The 12084-nt window shown below is 38.3% G+C and overlaps 1 pseudogene; it reads right to left on the bottom strand.

The window, feature by feature from the left end:
* Positions 1–1918: 1918 nt before the first annotated feature.
* LOC128048171 (olfactory receptor 6C1-like) lies at positions 1919–11353 on the bottom strand (annotated as a pseudogene).
* Between the last annotated feature and the right edge of the window lie 731 nt (positions 11354–12084).

The raw sequence follows: 12084 nt of genomic DNA on the forward strand, positions 1-12084 counted from the left end.
AATCCCACGAACAGTATGAAAATGCAAAAAAATATGACACTAAAAGATGAACTCCCCTGGTCGGTAGGTGCCCAATATGCTACTAGGCAAGAGTGGAGAAATAACTCTAGAGAGAATGAAGAGATGGAGGCAAAGTGAAAACAATGCCAAGTTTGGATGTGACTGGTGATGTAAGGAAAGTCTGTTGCTGTAAAGAACAATATTGCATAGGAACCTGGAAGGTTAGGTCCATGAATTAAAGTAAATCAGTTTAGTTCAGTTCAGTCGCTCAGTCATGTCTGACTCTTTGCGACCACATGGAAAGGTAAATCAGTGGTGGTCAAATAGGAGATGGCAAGACTGAACATCAACATTTTAGAATCAGGGGACTAAAATGGACTGGAATGGGCAAATTTAACTCAGAGGACTTTTATATCTACTATTGAGGGTAAGAAGTAGAAGAAATGGAGTAGCCCTCATAGTTAACAAAGGAGTCCGAAATGCAGTACTTGGGTGAAATCTTAAAAATGACAGAATGAACTGTTTGTTTCCAAGGCAAACCATTCAATATCAAAGTAATCCAAGTCTATGCCCTGACCAGTAGTGCTGAAGAACCTGAAGTTGAACTGCTCTATGAAGACCTACAAGGCCTTTTAGAACTGACACCCCAAAAAGATGTCCTTTTCATCACAGGGGACTGGAATGCAAAAGTAGGAAGTCAAGAAACACCTGGAATAATAGGCAGATTTGGAATACAGAATGAAGCAGGGCAAAGACTAATCGAGTTATGCCAAGAGAACATACTGGTCATACCAAACACCCTCTTCCAACAACACAAGAGAAGACTCTACACATGAACATCTCCAGATGGTCAATACCAAAATCAGATTGATTATATTCTTTGCAGCTGAAGATGGGGAAGATCTATGCAGTCAGCAAAAACAAGACTGGGAGCTGACTATGGCTTGGATCATGAGTTCCTTACTGCCAAATTCAGACTTAAATTGAAGAAAGTAGGGAAAACCACTAGACCATTCAGGTATAACCTAAATCAAATTCTATATGATTATGCAGTGGAAGTGACAAATAGATTCAAGGGAATAGATCTGATAGAGTGCCTGAAAAACTATGGACAGAGGTTCGTGACATTCTACAGGAGGCAGTGACCAAGATCATCCTCAAGGAAAAGAAATGCAAAAAGCCAAAATGGTTGTCTGAGGAGGTCTTACAAATGGCCGAGAAAAGTAGGGAAGTGAATAGCAAAGGAGAAAAGGAAAGATATATCCATTTGAATGCCAAGTTCCCAAGAATAGCAAGCAGGGGTAAGAAAGCCTTCCTCAGTGAACAATGCAAGGAAACTGAGGAAAACAATAGAATGGGAAAGACTAGACATCTCTTCAAGAAAATTAGAGATGCCAAAGGAACATATCATGCAAAGATGGTCACAATAAAGTACAGAAATGGAATGGACCTAATAGAAGCAGAAAATATTAAGAAGAGCTGGCAAGAATACACAGAAGAACAATACAGAAAAAGATCTTAATGACCCAGATAACCATGATGGTGTGATCACTCACCTAGAGCCAGACATCCTGGAGTCTGAAGTCAGGTTAGCCTTAGGAAGAATCACTATGAACGAAACTAGTGGAGGTGATGGAAATCCAGTTGAATTCTTTCAATTCCTAAAAGATGATGCTGTTAAAATGCTGCACTCAATATCTCAGTTTTCATTCCAATCCCAAAGAAAGGCAATGCCAAAGAATGTTCAAACTACTGGACAACTGCACTCATATTTGGTATAATGCTGGCAACAAAAGTATAAGCACTGAAAAATACTTCCAGGGAGACTATGTGAAAATTAATAGACTTTGAAAGCCCTGTTTTTTATTTGATTGCTCGTTTTTATGCCTCTGATTTATAAAACAAGGCTTTTATTTTTTCATTTCCTTGAGAAGAGTACAGTCTTCTTGGCCATGTTCATGAAGGCTCAGTTGACTTTCAGATACCTTAGGATACAAATAAAGGGGTTCAGCATGGGAATTACTGAGATGTTTACAACAGCCACTCCCCTGCTCAAAGACACCCTGTCCTTTGCTGATGGATTCATGTACATGAAAATGTAGCTGCCATAAGAGATAGAGATGACAATTTGTGGGAAGAACACGTGGAAAAGGCCCTCGTCCTCTGAGAGGTGGAAGTGATCCTCAAAATTGTTCTGATGATATATGGATAGGACAGAATTATTAATACCACAGTGAACATTAGGGTAAACACAGCAGAAAAGCCCATCATCTATAGCAATTTGGTGTCTGAACAAGAAATATGTGAAAGGGGAAATAATCACAATTAAAATTATCAATAGCATAATCAAGTTGTCTGAACAGCATGAGTGATGAGAAAATGATTAAGGATGAAGCAGGCAAGAAGCTAAGACAAGGAGTGTGCAGACTCTATGATTCATGATGCTCATGTAATGCAGCTATTTGCAGATGGCAGTGTAATGGTTGGAAGACTTGGCAGCCAGTAGACAAAACTCAATGACTCCCAAGAGAATGAAAAGAAAGAAAAATGAGTCATAAAATCAGTAAAAGAAAAGGTTTTATCTCCTGTAATAATGGTGATAAGGAACTTGGGTATAGTGACAGTTGTGGATGACACCTCTAATATGGAGAAATTTCTGAGGAAGAAATACATGACGGTCTGTAGGTGGGCATCCAGCAGGGTTAGGGTGATAATGGTCAGGTTTCCAATGATTCTGAGCATGCAGATGGTGAGTAGAAAGACACAGCTCACAACGTGAAGTTGTGGGTCATCTGACAGTCCCAGAAGGATAAACTCTCTTATTTCTATGTAGTTTCTCCTTTTCTTCTTCTTTTGAGTATCCTTCAGGGTAAAACACAAAGAAGCTTAAAGAAAAGGAAACTATTCACAGATAGCACTGGAATTTATTTCTGGAAGGGCTATGTCATACTAATTTAACTTGGGAGATCTTCGAAACAACTTATCTTTAAAGATTTTTTTTTTTTTACCATATTCCAGTGTGTGTTTCTCATAGAATATTTCATTTAAAATAACTATTTCACTGATTGAAATGGAGTTAAAAATATGCTTAAAATTTTTATCCATATCACATACTATTTTTTTTCTTTTTTTTTAATTTTACTTTATTTTACTTTACAATACTGTATTGGTTTTGCCATACGTTGACATGAATCCACCACGGGTGTACATGAATTCCAAATCCTGAACCCCCCTCCCACATCCCTCCCCATATCATCTCACTGGGTCATCCCAGTGCACCAGCCCCAAACATCCTGTATCCTGTATCGAACCTAGACTGGCGAATCGTTTCTTACATGATATTATACATGTTTCAATGCCATTCTCCCAAATCATCCCACCCTCTCCCTCTCCCTCTGAGTCCAAAATTCTGTTCTATATATCTGTGTCTCTTTTGCTGTCTCGCATACAGGGTTATCATTACCATCTTTCTAAATTCCATATATATGTGTTAGTATACTGTATTGGTGTTTTTCTTTCTGGCTTACTTCACTCTGTTTAATCGGCTCCAGTTTCATCCATCTCATCAGAACTGATTCAAATGTATTCTTTTTAATGGCTGAGTAATACTCCATTGTGTATATGTACCACAGCTTTCTTATCCATTCATCCGCTGATGGACATCTAGGTTGCTTCCACATCCTGGCTATTATAAACAGTACTGCAATGAACATTGGGGTACATGTGTCTCTTTCAATTCTGGTTTCCTCGGTGTGTATGCCCAGTAGTGGATTTGCTGGGTCATAAGGCAGTTCTATTTCCAGTTTTTTAAGGAATCTCCACACTGTTCTTCACAGTGGCTGTACTAGTTTGCATTCCCACCAACAGTGTAAGAGGGTTCCCTTTTCTCCACACCCTCTCCAGCATTTATTGCTTGTAGACTTTTGGATCGCAGCCATTCTGACTTGTGTGAAATGGTACCTCATTGTGGACTTGATTAGCATTTCTCTGATAATGAGTGATTTTCATGTGTTTGTTAGCCATCCGTATGTCTTCTTTGGAGAAATGTCTATTTAGTTCTTTGGGCCATTTTTGCTTGGGTCGTTTATTTTTCTGGAATTGAGCTGCAGGACTTGCTTGTATATTTTTGAGACTAGTTGTTTGTCAGTTGCTTCATTTGCTATTATTTTCCCCCATTCCAGAGGTGGTCTTTTCACCTTGCTTATATTTTCTTTTGTTGTGCAGAAGCTTTTAATTTTAATTAGATCCCATTTGTTTATTTTTGCTTTTATTTCCAGTATTCTGGGAGGTGGATCACAGAGGATCCTGCTGTGATGTATGTCAGAGAGTGTTTTGCCTATGTTCTCCTTTTGGAGTTTTTTAGTTTCTGGTGTTATGTTTAGATCCTTAATTCATGTTGAGTTTATTCTTGTGTATGGTGTTATAGTGTGTTCTAGTTTCATTCTTTTACAAGTGGTTGACCAATTTTCCCAGCACCACTTGTTAAAGAAATTGTCTTTAATCCATTGTATATTCTTGCCTCCTTTCTCGAAGATAAGGTGTCCATAAGTGTGTGGATTTATCTCTGGGCTTTCTATTTTGTTCCATTGATCTATATTTCTGTCTTTGTGCAAGTACCATACTGTCTTGATGACTGTGGCTTTGTAGTAGAGCCTGAAGTCAGGCAGGGTGAGTCCTCCAGTTCCATTCTTCTTTCTCAAGATTGCTTTGGCTATTGGAGTTTTTTTGTTCATTTTTTAATTTCCATACAAATTGTGAAATTATTTGTTCTAGCTCTGTGAAAAATACCGCTGGTAGCTTGATAGGGATTGCATTGAATCTGTAGATTGCTTTGGGTAGTATACTCATGTTCACTATATTGATTCTTTCAATCCATGAACATGGTATATTTCTCCATCTATTAGTGTCCTCTTTGATTTCTTTCATCAGTGTTTTATAGTTTTCTATATATAGGTCTTTAGTTTCTTTAGGTAGTATATTCCTAAGTATTTTATTCTTTTCGTTGCAATGGTGAATGAAATTGTTTCCTTAATTTCTTTTTCTACTTTCTCATTATTAGTATATAGGAATGCAAGGGATTTCTGTGTGTTGATTTTATATCCTGCAACTTTACTATATTCATTGATTAGCTCTAGTAATTTTCTGGTGGAGTCTTTAGGGTTTTCTATGTAGAGGATCAAGTCATCTGCAAACAGTGAGAGTTTTATGTCTTCTTTTCCAATTTGGATTCCTTTTATGTCTTTGTCTGCTCTGATTGCTGTGGGCAGAAGTTCCAGAACTATGTTGAATAGTAGTGGTGAAAATGGGCACAATTGTCTTGTTCCTGACTTTAGGGGAAATGCTTTCAATTTTTCACCATTGAGGATAATGTTTGCTGTGGGGTTGTTATATATAACTTTTTATTATGTTGAGGTATGTTCCTTCTATTCCTGCTTTCTGGAGAGATTTTATCACAAATGGACGTTGTCAATGGCTTTCTCTGCATCTGTTGAGATAATCATATGGCTTTTATTTTTCAATTTGTTAATGTGGTGAATTACATTGATTGATTTGTGGATATTGAAGAATCCTTGCATCCCCAGGGTAAAGCCCACTTGGTCATGGTGTATGATCTTTATAATGTGTTGTTGGATTCTGATTGCTAGAATTTTGTTAAGGACTTTTGCATCTATGTTCATCAGTGATATTGGCCTCTAGTTTTCTCTTTTTGTGGCATCTTTGTCAGGTTTTGGTATTAGGGTGATGGTGGCCTCATAGAATGAGTTTGGAAGCTTACCTTTCTCTGCAATTTTCTGGAAGAGTTTGAGTAGGATCGGTGTTAGCTCTTCTCTAAACTTTTGGTAGAATTCAGCTGTGAAGCCGTCTGGACCTGGGCTTTTGTTTGCTGGAAGATTTCTGGTTACATTTCAATTTCCATGCTTGTGACGGGTTTGTTAAAATTTTCTATTTCTTTCTGGTTCAGTTTTGGAAACTTGTACTTTTCTAAGAATTTGTTCATTTCGTCCACATTGTCCATTTTATTGGCATATAATTGCTGATAGTAGTCTCTTATGATCCTTTGTATTTCTGTGTTGTCTGTTGTGATCTCTCCATTTTCATTTCTAATTTTATTGATTTGATTTTTCTCCTTTTGTTTCTTGATGAGTCTGGCTAATGGTTTGTCAATTTTATTTATCCTTTCAAAGAACCAGCTTTTGGCTTTGTTGATGTTTGCTATGGTCTATTTTGTTTCTTTTGCGTTTATTTCTGCCTTAATTTTTTAAGATTTCTTTCCTTCTACTAACCCTGGGGTTCTCCATTTCTTCCTTCCTTTTCTAGTTGCTTTAGGTGTAGAGTTAGGTTATTTATTTAACTTTTTTCTTGTTTCTTGAGGTAAGCCTGTATTGCTATGAACTTTCCCCTTAGCACTGCTTTTACAGTGTCCCACAGGTTTTGGGATGTTGTGTTTTCATTTTCATTCATTTCTAAGCATATTTTTATTTCTTTTTTGATTTCTTCTATGATTTGTTGGTTATTCAGAAGTGCGTTGTTCAGCCTCTATATGTTGGAATTTTTAATAGTTTTTCTCCTGTAATTGAAATCTAATCTTAATGCATTATGGTCAGAAAAGATGTTTGGAATGATTTCCTATTTTTCGAATTTATCAAGGTTATATTTATGGCCCAGGATGTGATCTATCCTGGAGAAGGTTCTGTGAGCACTTGAGAAAAAGGTGAAATTCATTGTTTCGAAGTGAAATGTCCTATAGATATCAATTATGTCTAACTGGTCTATTGTATCATTTAAAGTTGTGTTTCTTTGTTAATTTTCTGTTTAGTTGATCTGTCCATAGGTGTGAGTAGGGTATTAAAGCCTCCCACTATTCTTGTGTTATTGTTAATTTCTCCTTTCATACTTGTTAGCATTTGTCTTACATATTGTGGTGTTCCTCTATTGGGTGCATATATATGTATAATTGTTATATCTTCTTCTTGGATTGATCCTTTGATCATTATGTAGTGGCCTTCTTTGTCTCTTTTCACAGCCTTTGTTTTAAAGTCTAGTTTATCTGATATGAGTATTTCTACTCCTGCTTTCTTTTGGTCTCTATTTGCATGGAAAAACTTTTTCCAGCCCTTCACTTTCAGGCTGTATGTGTCCCTTGTTTTGAGGTGGGTCTCTTGTAGACAACATATATAGGGGTCTTGTTTTTGTATCCATTTAGCCAATCTTCATCTTTTGGTTGGGGCATTCAACCCATTTACATTTAAGGTAATTATTGATAAGTATGATCCCATTGCCATTTACTTTATTTTGGGGGGTTCAAGTTTATACACCCTTTTTGTGTTTCCTGTCTAGAGAATATCCTTTAGCATTTGTTGGAGAGCTGGTTTGGTGGTGCTGAATTCTCTCAGCTTTTGCTTGTCTGTAAAGCTTTTGATTTCTCCCTCATAACTGAATGAGATCCTTGCTGGGTACAGTAATCTGGGCTGTAGGTTTTCTTTCATTGCTTTAAGTATGTCTTGCCATTCCCTCCTGGCCTGAAGAGTGTCTATTGAAAGATCAGCTGTTATCCTTATGGGAATCCCCTTGTGTGTTTTTTGTTGTTTTTCCCTTGCTGCTTTTAATATTTGTTCTTTCTGTTTGATCTTTGTTACTTTGATTAATATGTGTCTTGGGGTGTTTCACCTTGGGTTTATCCTGTTTGGGACTCTCTGGATTTCTTGGACTTGGGTGATTATCTCCTTCCCCATTTTAGGGAAGTTTTCAACTATTATCTCCTCAAGTATTTTCTCATGCTCTTTCTTATTGTCTTCTTCTTCTGGGAATCCTATAATTCGAATGTTGGAGTGTTTCATATTGTCCTGGAGGTCTCTGAGATTGTCCTCATTTCTTTTAATTCGTTTTTCTTTTTTCCTCTCTGATTCATTTATTTCTACCATTCTATCTTCTATTTCACTAATCCTATCTTCTGCCTCCGTTATTCTACTATTTGTTGCCTCCAGAGTGTTTCTGATCTCATTTATTGCATTATTCATTATATATTGACTCTTTTTTATTTCTTCTAGGTCCTTGTTAAGCCTTTCTTGCATCTTCTCAATCCTTGTCTCCAGGCTATTTATCTGTGATTCCATTTTGATTTCAAGATTTTGGATCATTTTCACTATCATTATTTGGAATTCTTTATCAAGTAGATTCTCTATCTCTTCCACTTTTGTTTGGTTTGGTGGGCATTTATCCTGTTCCTTTACCTGATGAGTATTCCTCTGTCTCCTCATCTCGGTTATATTGCTGCGTTTGGGGTGGTCTTTCTGTATTCTGGCAGTTTGTGGAGTTCTTTTTATTATGGAGTTTCCTTGCTGTGGGTGGGATTGTATCAGTGGCTTGTCAAGGTTTCTTGGTTAGGGAAGCTTGTATCAGGTCCACCCACCAGAATTTCTTCTCTCTGGAGTACAATGAAGTGTCCAGTAATGAGTTATGAAATGTCAATGGTTTTGGAGTAACTTTGAGCTGCCTGTATATTGAAGCTCACGGGTGTGTTCCTGTTTTGCTGGAGAATTTGCATGGTATGTCTTGCTCTGGAACTTGTTGGCCCTTGGGCGGTGCTTGGTTTCAGTGTAGGTATGGAGGCATTTGATAAGTTCCTATCAATTAATGTTCCCTGGAGTCAGGAGTTCTCTGATGTTCTCAGGATTTGGACTTAAGCCTCCTGCTTCTCGTTTTCAGTTTTATTTTTACAGTAGCCTCAAGACTTCTCCATCTATACAGCACTGATGATAAAACATCTAGGTTAAAGATGAAAAGTTTTTCCACACTGAGGGACACCCAGAGAGGATCACTGAGTTACATGGAGAAGAGAAGAGAGAGTGGGGAGTTAGAGGTGAGTGGAATGAGATGATGTGGGATCAAAAGAGGAGAGAGCTAGCTACCAGTAATCACTTCCTTATGCATGCTCCACAGTCTGGACTGCTCAGAGATGTTCACGGAGTTAAACAGAGAAGAGGAGAGGGAGAAAGGAGACAGAGGTGGCCAGGAGGATCAAAGAGGGAAATGAAAAGGAGAGAGACAGATCCAGCCAGTAACCAGTTCCCTAAGTGTTCTCCACCATCTGGAACACACAGAGATTCACAGAGTTGGGCAGAGAAGAGAAGGGGGAGGGAGGAGACAGAGGCAACCTCGTGGAGAAAAAGGAGAGTCCAAAGGAGGAGAGAGCGGTCAAGGCAGTAATTTCTCTCTCAAGTGAAAATGGGTACTGAAGATTGGGTTTTTAAAGGTACAAAATTGATAACAAATACCAAAAAGCAAAGATAAAAAATCTAGAGTAGAAGTTGGATTTTCAAAAATACAATATTATAGAAAATAAAAACAAGAAAAAAAGTCACAAGAATTATTAAAAAACAACAACCACACACACACACACACACACACACACACACACATATAAATTATATATATAAAGTTATAAAAATAAAAATCAGAGGAGAAATAGAGAACTTAAAAATTTTAAAAATGTTAAAGAAGAAAAAGAAAAGAAGAAAAAACAAACAAACAAACAAAAAGAATGATCATAAAAATAATAAAGGTATATCTGGGACTTTCTCTGATGTTGTTGTGGGCAGTGTGGCATCAGTTCATTTTCAGATAGTTCCTTGGTCCGGCTTATATTTCTCAAGATCTATAGGCCCCTTCCCGTGTAGTCGGTACTAATGACAGGGTTTTAATCTATTGCACCTGTGACTTCCAAGGTGGTTCCCTCTGTTTTAGCTTCTTCTGTTTGCTGGTCTCTTCAGTGTCTGATTTCCGCCCTGACACAAGGGGGGCGGTGGTGGACACTTTCTTTAGGCTCACTTGTTCAGTCGTGCTGTGGGGAGGGAGGGACGCTGCAAACAAATAACACTGGTGTGTGCTCACAGTATCTCAGCCACGCTGGGCCTGCTCCCGTTCAAGGTGCACACTGCTCAGGCTCTAGGTTGCTCCTCCAGGAACCGTCTGAGGCCGGCCCTGGGCTGCATGCACCTCCCCAGTCTAAGCTGCTCAGGCTCAGGGACTCAGGTAGTCCTCAGAGGTGCAGACTCGGTTGGGCCTGCATTTTGTGCCCTTCCCAAGTCCGAGTAGCTCAGGTGTTTGGCGAGTGTGGTCGCTGCAACTTATCGCCTTTCCGGTCCCTGCTGCTCACTTTTCTGGGTGTACAACTGGCGCACCTTCTCAGGCGGATGATGACTGTCCAGAACCCCAGGAAGTCTTAGTTAGCAAAGGATCCTGCTTGTAGTTTGGTAGACAATGTCTCTCTGGGGCTGCAATTGCCCCCTTTCTGGCCCTTCTGGCTCTGGCTGCCTGCAACCGGAGGGTGATGGTCTGCAGCTGGCTAATTCTGTTCCATCCTTTGTTCTGTGCACAGTCCTGGTGGTGTCTTATGTTAGAGCTTTTTGCGTGGTAGCTATCCCACATTCTGGTTTGCTAGCCCAAGTTAGTTTGCTCTGATTACACTCAGTGCATTCTGGCCCGATTCTTAAAAAGCACTGCGGCCGGCGCCTTCCTGTCCAGCCCCCACTTGCTAGTGGTGGATGCAGGCGTCTGTGCTGCTTCTCTGCTGGGGGAGTTACTGTTGCGCTCGTAATCTGTTGGTTTTAATTATTTATTTATTTTTCCTCCCTATTATGTTGCCCTCTGTGCTTCCAAGGTTCACCACAGACTCAGCAGCGAGAGTGTTTCCTGGTGTTTGGAAACTTCTCTCTTTTGAAGACTCCCTTCCAAGGACGGAGCTCCCTCCTTACCTCTTCTGTCTCTTTTTTCATCTTTTATATTTTTTACTACCTGTTTTTGAAGACAATGATCTGCTTTTCTGGGTGCCTGATGTCCTCTGCCAGAATTCAGAAGTTGTTTTGTGGGATTTACTCAGCGTTGAAATGTTCTTTTGATGAATTTGTGATGGAGAAAGTGGTCTCCCCATCCTATTCCTCCGCCATCTATATATCACATACTCTAAATGCGAAGAGCAGGAATTTTAACCTAGGCTTTTCTATATATTTGAAATACTGGAATAGAAATGCTATCTGTTGATCTTTTAAATCTTTTCCTAAAATAATTATTTCCCAATGGGAAACTCCTCATCTTTTCTTCAAATTCAGTTAGATTGCATTATTTCCTAATCTTTTACCTGATTTCTTATATTATTATTTTGCTAGTTAATTTAGAAAATCCAAATATGTCAGGGAAAAGGTCACTCAAATAGGTCCATCTCCCAAATGAAAGTCATTGGACTTAAATCTTCAACAATATGAAAGACTTCTAAGCTCTCACTCTGACACATCCACCTTCCTAACTTCTGACTCCTTATCTGAGTCACACCTAATGCAGTCACTATTGTGACCATCGCGCGTATTGGAGCCAGGGTTTCTGAACTCTGAAATCTAATGCCTGATGATTTGATGTGACAAAGATATAATAATAATAGAAATAAAGTGCACAATACACAAAATGAGCTTGAACCATCCTGTAACTAGCCTCCACCCAGGTCCTTGGAAAAGTTGTTATCTACTAAACTGATCCCTGGTACAAAAAGTTGGGGAAATTGTGTAGAGAGTCCAGAGTACAGAGGAGGCAGAATGGATTTTTCATAGACTGGATCTGTGTCATTGGCTAAGGAAACTAAATTGTATGAATATCTAAAATCAAACATAAAACATTATCTTTCAGAGAACATTTTTTCTTCAAAATCTCTGCCATCTAAATATTATTATTCTCTCTATATGTGTGTGTATATTCTGCTTTCTATCCTATGTTGTATTTTTATATTTTCCTTTTTTTTCCTACATTGATATTCACTTAGTAAAATCTCTATTTTGTCAGTACTTTGGTATCATTCTTAAATAGCAATGAAAGACTTTCACTTTGTCTGGCTGTTTAACAGTAACAATAATAACAATGCATTTATTTTAAAAGGTCAATAAATTGACCCAGTTATTTTCAAGATCATTCATTCTGTGAATTCTCTTTGAATGGTGAAATTTACATTTTGATATCAGGAGAGACCTTTCTGCAATAGAATATTTAATTTCAAGATATAGGTTGATTGATTTGTTGTATGTGCATGCTTAGTTACTC

The sequence above is a fragment of the Budorcas taxicolor genome, chromosome 5, assembly GCF_023091745.1.
Source record: "Budorcas taxicolor isolate Tak-1 chromosome 5, Takin1.1, whole genome shotgun sequence".
NCBI lineage: Eukaryota > Metazoa > Chordata > Mammalia > Artiodactyla > Bovidae > Budorcas > Budorcas taxicolor.